The following is a 7,798-nucleotide window of genomic DNA, read 5'->3' as shown; positions in this document are numbered from 1 at the left end:
ATCCTGATCAAATTTGCAGATGACACCAAACTGGGAGGGGTGGCTAACACCCCAGAGGACAGGATCACACTTCAAAATGACCTTGACAGATTAGAGAACTGGGCCAAAACAAACAAGATGAATTTTAACAGGGAGAAATGTAAAGTATTGCACTTGGGCAAAAAAAATGAGAGGCACAAATACAAGATGGGTGACACCTGGCTTGAGAGCACTACATGTGAAAAGGATCTAGGAGTCTTGGTTGACCACAAACTTGACATGAGCCAACAGTGTGACGCGGCAGCTAAAAAAGCCAATGCAATTCTGGGCTGCATCAATAGGAGTATAGCATCTAGATCAAGGGAAGTAATAGTGCCACTGTATTCTGCTCTGGTCAGACCTCACCTGGAGTACTGTGTCCAGTTCTGGGCACCACAGTTCAAGAAGGACATTGACAAACTGGAACGTGTCCAGAGGAGGGCAACCAAAATGGTCAAAGGCCTGGAAACGATGCCTTATGAGGAACGGCTAAGGGAGCTGGGCATGTTTAGCCTGGAGAAGAGGAGGTTAAGGGGTGATATGATAGCCATGTTCAAATATATAAAAGGATGTCACATAGAGGAGGGAGAAAGGTTGTTTTCTGCTGCTCCAGAGAAGCGGACACGGAGCAATGGATCCAAACTACAAGAAAGAAGATTCCACCTAAACATTAGGAAGAACTTCCTGACAGTAAGAGCTGTTCGACAGTGGAATTTGCTGCCAAGGAGTGTGGTGGAGTCTCCTTCTTTGGAGGTCTTTAAGCAGAGGCTTGACAACCATATGTCAGGAGTGCTCTGATGGTGTTTCCTGCTTGGCAGGGGGTTGGACTCGATGGCCCTTGTGGTCTCTTCCAACTCTATGATTCTATGATTCTATGATTCTATAATCTCTTAGTATGCATTTCTTATCTTCCCTGTTACATTTCAAACTCATAACCAATATCTCTATCTTTTTCTACTTTGTAACACTTCGTATATTTCTCCTTACAAAACTTCTTGTAGTCCTACTAGAGTAATTTGTTGATTACAGTTGCTCTTCAAATAATTCATATACTTCTTCCAATCTTCTGTAAATCTCTGGTCTCACAGGTTTCGAATCCTTCCTGTCATTTTGTCCAATTCTGCATTAATTTTCGTCTGCCATTCTTCTTTCTTCGGAATTTCTTCTTGTTTCCATTTCTGGGCTAACAGTACTCTTGCCGCTGTTGTTGCATATAAAAACAATTTAACATCTTGCTTATTAATGTCCTGACCTATAATACCAAGTAAAAATGCTTCTGGTTTTTAAAAAAATGTATATGTCAACATCTTTTTCATCTCATTATATATCATTTCCAATAAGTTCTTTACTTTTTTACATTCCCACCACATATGATAAAATGTTCCTTCTTTTTCTTTACATTTCCAACATTTATTATTTGTCTTATACATTTTAGCTAATTTCACTGGTGTAATATATCATCTATACATCATTTTCATCATATTCTCTTTCAAAGTATTACAGGCTGTACAATTTATCTTTTCATTCCAGAACCTTTCCCATTCTTCAAGCTGTGTATTATATCCAAAGTCTTTTGCCCAATGTATCATTACCGATTTCATTTCCTCATCTTTCAAATGCCATTCCAACAGTATTTTATACATTTTAGACATTGCTTTACATTCATTGTTTAATATTTCTATTTCAAATTTTGATTTTTTTATCGTCAAATCCTTTTTCCTTTAAATCCTCTTTATATATTTCATTGACATGGCGATAGTACAACCAATCATTTACATATTCTTTAACCTCTTCATATGGTTTCAGGTACCTTGATTCTCAGACTTAATCCGTTCCGGAAGTCTGTTCCCAAACCAAAGTGTTCCAAAACCAAGACGTGCTTTCCCATAGAAAGTAATGCAAAATGAATTAATCCATTCCGGACTTTTAAAAGTAACCCCTAAAACAGCAATTTAAAAGTCCTTAAAAGCGCCGAACTGAATCCATTCCGGACGTCTGTTTGACTTCTGAAATGTTTGAAAACCAAGGCGCAGCTTCTGATTGGTGCAGGCGCCTGGGAAACAATAGCCGACAGCCGCATCAGATGTTTGGCTTCCAAAAAATGTTTGAAAACCGGAACACTTACTTCTGGGTTTTTGGCATTTGGGAACCAAGGCATTTGAGAACCAAGGTACCACTGTATATTTATTTCAGCCATTTATCATCGCCTTAGGTTCCTTTGGGAGAAAGGATGGGATAAATGAGTGAATAATAAAAGCTTAACAGCCTGACAAACACACCATACATTTGAAGCATGCCTTTGCCCTCCCAGAACCCTGGAAATTACAGTTGAGCCCTTCAAACTAGAGTTCCCAGTACCCTTAACAAATGACAGTTCCCAAGATTCCTTGGGAGCAGGGGGGGTGCTTTAAATATATTTGTTATGTACTGAGCTGAATTCTAGAACAAGAGGATCCAGAATGCAGCAGTCTGATTGGTCTGCAGGAGCCACCCAATCCAGCTCCAGGTGGAAGTGAATCAGCAACCTGATTGGCCTGCAGGAGCAGCCACTCAGGCTTCTGGAGGAGGTGAATCCGCAACCTGATTGGCCTACAGGAGCAGCCCCGGAATTAGCCAATCACGCGGGGCCCATTGTGTAAATAATGTATATATAGCTAAACTTTTTGGGGAAAAGATTCATTCATTGCTACTATAAGCTGAATAAAGAGCATGAAATTCACACTCGACTCCAAATATATTACAATAGGTGTGTGCACAGCCACAGTTTCTAAGCAGGGTACAGTGAAGTTACGATAGATAGAAACAAAATAGTTAACCACAACATCAGAAAGCTTTTTAAAACGCCTGTTGAAAGAAAAAGAAGCGAGTATTGTAGGTTTAACAGGGAGTGGGGCTGCTTGCCTGGTCTCAAGTGGGAGGGAGTTCCACAGAACTGGTCACCCAGTACTGAATGAATGGCTTCTGTGCAACTGGGCTGTGGGGGATCTTTAACAGTGACCCCCCCCAAAAGTCCTCAGGGATATAAGGAAGCAGACATTTATTAAAGTATCCCAGCTGTTAAGGGACTTGTAAATTAATGCAGTGAATGCAATATTATGGGCACTGAGGTCTGCATTTGGACTCAAATGCAACATTTGATTTGATTGGTAATTATATTTCTAGGCTGCTTTTCATTCAGCTGAATCACTAATAACAATAATTATAATTAATATGATAGAATATAATGGATCATCACCAATACAGCCTAGAGAATAATTAACAAATCATCAGTGAAACAATTACAATCTGTAAAACATTGTTAGCAAAACAATAACTAAAAAATAAGCTAAACCTCACAATTACAGCAAAAGTCCTATTATATGATTAACAACTTAGTACGTTTATAATCTATAAAACAATATTAACAGCATGAGCAAAATAGGAACCAAATAATAAACTAAGCACACACACTCGCCATCCCCATGACTCAGAATCCTTCACTCTGTTCATTACTGAAGGACAGTTGTATGGCATATTTAATAATAAAGCTGTTAAGTTGTGGGTGAACATATCAGACGACACAGCGATTCTCCAAACAGCTCTTGTTTATTCACAGGCCAGAACTGAACTGAACTGAAGGGTTCAGCCAGCCTGCTTATACAGAGCTCCAGTACAACGTAACTGTAACAACTTTCTGTAACTATCGAATCACTGAACGTCACTTTCGATCCCTTATTTGCATGTGTGGACCTGAGTGAAAACTATCTACAGTATCCCCCTGCTGGCCTAGGGTGAGAACTTCAGTACATAACAAAAGCAACAAACAGAATTACGGTATAATGTACTCAAAGAAGAACACACAGAAAACAAACTACGTTGCTCTGCAATTTGCTCGCAGGGCCCCACAAAGCATGGAGCCATGCCAGATTTTAGGGTCTATCTTGTCTTTCAAAAGCGGTGCAAGTTTTGAGGTGTCTCATAAACATCCAGTGTCTGAAGCTTTTGGTCTAGTGCAAAGATGTGGGACCCCTGGAGCCAGCTCAAGACAAGCTTTGGGGAAATGCTTCTCTCTCTCCCCCCCTAAATATCATGCAGATAACTATATTCAGAATAGGGGCTTCTGGGCTGCACTGACACAAAGGCCTTGCCCTGCTTTGCTGCTCCTTGGGAGAAGGATGAAAAGAGGCAGCGAGGAGAAAAAAGAAAAGGAAAGAAGTGAGGGGTGGAGAAAGAGAGAGAGGAATTTTCCCGATTACCAAAAAGGCAGAGTAGACACCGGCTTATTGGGCCCCAGGCCATTTAGGGGCCCCATGACAACAGATCAAAACAATATTGATTTGATCTTGGAAGAACATGACAACCAAGCTTTCTTCGTCCAGTGCTTTGTGTAATAAAATTGGTTTATTAACATGGTTTGTTGGTAAAATAAAAAAATGTCTTAGGAGATAATTTGAGAGGTGAGCCCCCTCTCCCGATTTTGACTGCCTAGAGGGCTCCATACTGTTTAATCCAGCACAGGAGAGAGATGAAATACGGGAGATATGGGACAAACTGCGTCCTGTATTGCATCAATATAGGTCACAGCATTTTACACTCAAATAAGGAACAACCCCGTACAGTGGTACTTTGGTTCTCAAACTTAATCCGTTCCGGGGACTCCCAAAACTGTTCGAAAACCAAGTCATGCTTCCTGCACTCAATTGGAATCTGCAGAAACTGCGTCGGACTTTTTGGCTTCCAAAAAATGTTTGCAAACCGGAACACTCACTTCCGGGTTTGCGGCGTTCGGGAGCTGATTTGTTTGGGAGCCAAGTCGTTCGGGAATCAAGGTACCACTGTATTATGCAAGGCAGGTGGCAACCCAAGCCGCCAGTCTCTGCCCCCTAAAGCAGTCTGTCACTCTGCCTCGTGGCAGGGCTAATATAGATGTCGCAGGATTATGGAAACTGTAGTCCAGCAGCCTTGAGAAGGCCACAAATCCCTCACCGCTGGCTGGACCAAAAGTACAATTCTCGTGCATGATTCTGCTTCCAGCAGCGACTAGCCAGATGCCACAAAGCAAGGCAGGAAGGCAATCGATTCCATGGAATGGGACTGAACTTTGGAAACTCTCGTGCTCCAGTTTTTGCACGTTCACCACACAGACTTGTGGCAAAGGGTTGCGATTGCCTTTGTCTCTAGAGCGTGGGGGGCTGCCGCTCGTCCCAGCTCTGAGCTCTGCAGGCCTCTGTAGCAGCGTACAAAGTCCGTGGTCTCCTGGGGTACCTGACAACCAAGACTGAGGGTTGGCCACACACCACAGCCTTCTGGTGAGGCTCGGATGCTTGTGAACTAGCCGCCTTGATAATCCACATTAAAAAGCCGTAGCTTTTTCTAGGATGGAGATACAGCACCAGGAAAAGTGTCGGCTGGAAAATGATTGTCTTTAAGAGAGGGTCCAAGGCAGGCTACTCAAAGGAAAATAGCTCAGGACATTAATTAATTTTTGACCAAACTGCGGGAGGCAGTGGAGGACAGAGGTGCCTGGCGTTCTCTGGTCCATGGGGTCACGAAGAGTTGGACACGACTAAACGACTAAACAACAACAACAAATTATTAGGTAAAGGGTAAAGGTAAAGGGACCCCTGACCATTAGGTCCAGTCGTGGCCGACTCTGGGGTTGCGGCGCTCATCTCGCTTTATTGGCCGAGGGAGCCGGCGTACAGCTTCCGGGTCATGTGGCCAGCATGACTAAGCCGCTTCTGGCGAACCAGAGCAGCGCACGGAAACGCCGTTTACCTTCCCACTGGAGCGGTACCTATTTATCTACTTGCACTTCGTGGTTTCGAACTGCTAGGTTGGCAGGAGCAGGGACCGAGCAACGGGAGCTCACCCCGTCGCGGGGATTTGAACCACCGACCTTCTGATCAGCAAGCCCAAGAGGCTCTGTGGTTTAGACCACAGCGCCACCCACATCCCAGTGATTATTATTATTACTTTCTCTCAAAGGAGTCCAAGGCGGTATATATGATCTAATCCCGAAGGTTAACATTTCTTCTGGCACAGTGGCAAAAATAGCGTTAGTGGCTAATCTCTCTGTGTCCTTCCCTGGTTGCAACAGCTGCTGAGTTACTCACTAGAACATGAAAAAACATAATCTGTGGAGGACATCAGATATTCACTTTGACCCAAGAGATTATTAAAATCCCAGCGAAAAAATACTGGTTTATGAAGATGATGGAATATGCTGTGAGGGCAAGACTAAATTACAGGACAAAATGAGAAAAACGTTCTTGAAGAATGGAATTACCTGGTGGAATCCCCCCCTGACTTTTCCTGTATTTTGCCCAACCAAAGGTGCATACCCACCAAACTTTTTCAGCAGGGGGCTGGTCCACTGTCCCTCAGACCTTGTGGTGGGCTGGACTATATTTTGGAAAAAAAATATTAATGAACGAATTCCTACGCCTCACAAATAACCCAGAAATGCATTTTAAATAAAAGGACAAATTATTATTATTATTATTATTATTATTATTATTATTATTATTATTATTTATACCCCGCCCATCTGGCTGAGCTTTCCCAGCCACTCTGGGCGGCATCCAATCGAATGTTAAAAACAATACAGCATTAAATATTAAAAACTTCCCTAAACAGGGCTGCCTTCAGATGTCTTTTAAAAATAAGATAGCTGCTAATTTCCTTGACATCTGATGGGAGGGCGTTCCACAGGGCGGGCGCCACCACCGAGAAGGCCCTCTGTCTGGTTCCCCGTAACCTCACTTCTCGCAATGAGGAAACCGCCTGAAAGCCCTCGGTGCCGGACCTCAGTGTCCGGGCTGGACGATGGGGGTGGAGACGCTCCTTCAGGTATACAGGACCGAGGCCGTTTAGGGCTTGAAAGGTCAGCACCAACACTTTGAATTGTGCTCGGAAATGTACTGGGAGCCAATGTAGACCTTTCAGGACCGGTGTTATATGGTCCCGGCAGCCGCTCCCAGTCACCAGTCTAGCTGCCGCATTCTGGATTAATTGTAGTTTCCGGATCACCTTCAAAGGTAGCCCCACATAGAGCGCATTGCAGTAGTCCAAGCGGGAGATAACTAGAGCATGCACCACTCTGGTGAGACAGTCTGCGGGCAGGGAGGGTCTCATCCTGCGTACCAGATGGAGCTGGTAGACAGCCGCCCTGGACACAGAATTGACCTGTGCCTCCATGGACAGCTGTGAGTCCAAAATGACTCCCAGACTGTGCGCCTGCTCCTTCAGGGGCACAGTTACCCCATTCAGGACCAGGGAGTCCCCCACACCCGCCCGCCTCCTGTCCCCCCAAAACAGTACTTCTGTCTTGTCAGGATTCAACCTCAATCTGTTGGCCACCATCCATCCTCCAACTGCCTCCAGACACTCACACAGGACCTTCACCGCCTTCACTGGTTCTGATTTAAAAGAGAGGTAGAGCTGGGTATCATTTGAATATTGATGAACACCCGGCCCAAACCCCCTGATGATCTCTCCCAGCGGCTTCATTTAGATGTTAAAAAGCATGGGGGAGAGGATGGAACCCTGAAGCACCCCACAAGTGAGAGCCCAGGGGTCTGAACATTCATCCCCCAACACCACTTTCTGGACACGGCCCAGGAGGAATAACCCGCTGATTCCTGGGCCGGATTTAGAAGGCGATTGGGCCGGATCCGGCCCCTGGGTTTACCTACCCATGATTTATACACAGAAAGAGCACCCTACACCCGTCTAGGAGCACCTTCAACTACAGGTGTGTGTGTGTCTGGGGGGGTTAATTTGGGTCAGAACTCCTGGC

General features: G+C 44.4%; 1 long non-coding RNA gene across 1 annotated transcript in view; it reads left to right on the top strand.

Moving 5' to 3' along the window:
* The first annotated feature begins 466 nt into the window (after window positions 1–466).
* The window catches only part of LOC128422779 (uncharacterized), a 119,868-nt gene continuing 112,536 nt past the window's right edge, over window positions 467–7,798 (top strand). Inside the window, exon 1 of the long non-coding RNA XR_008332594.1 lies at window positions 467–911. This is a non-coding gene — a long non-coding RNA (uncharacterized LOC128422779). The remainder of the gene's footprint in view (window positions 912–7,798) is intronic.

This window comes from Podarcis raffonei, chromosome 10 (genome assembly GCF_027172205.1).
Source record: "Podarcis raffonei isolate rPodRaf1 chromosome 10, rPodRaf1.pri, whole genome shotgun sequence".
NCBI lineage: Eukaryota > Metazoa > Chordata > Lepidosauria > Squamata > Lacertidae > Podarcis > Podarcis raffonei.
This window is presented reverse-complemented; position numbering and strand designations above follow the sequence as displayed.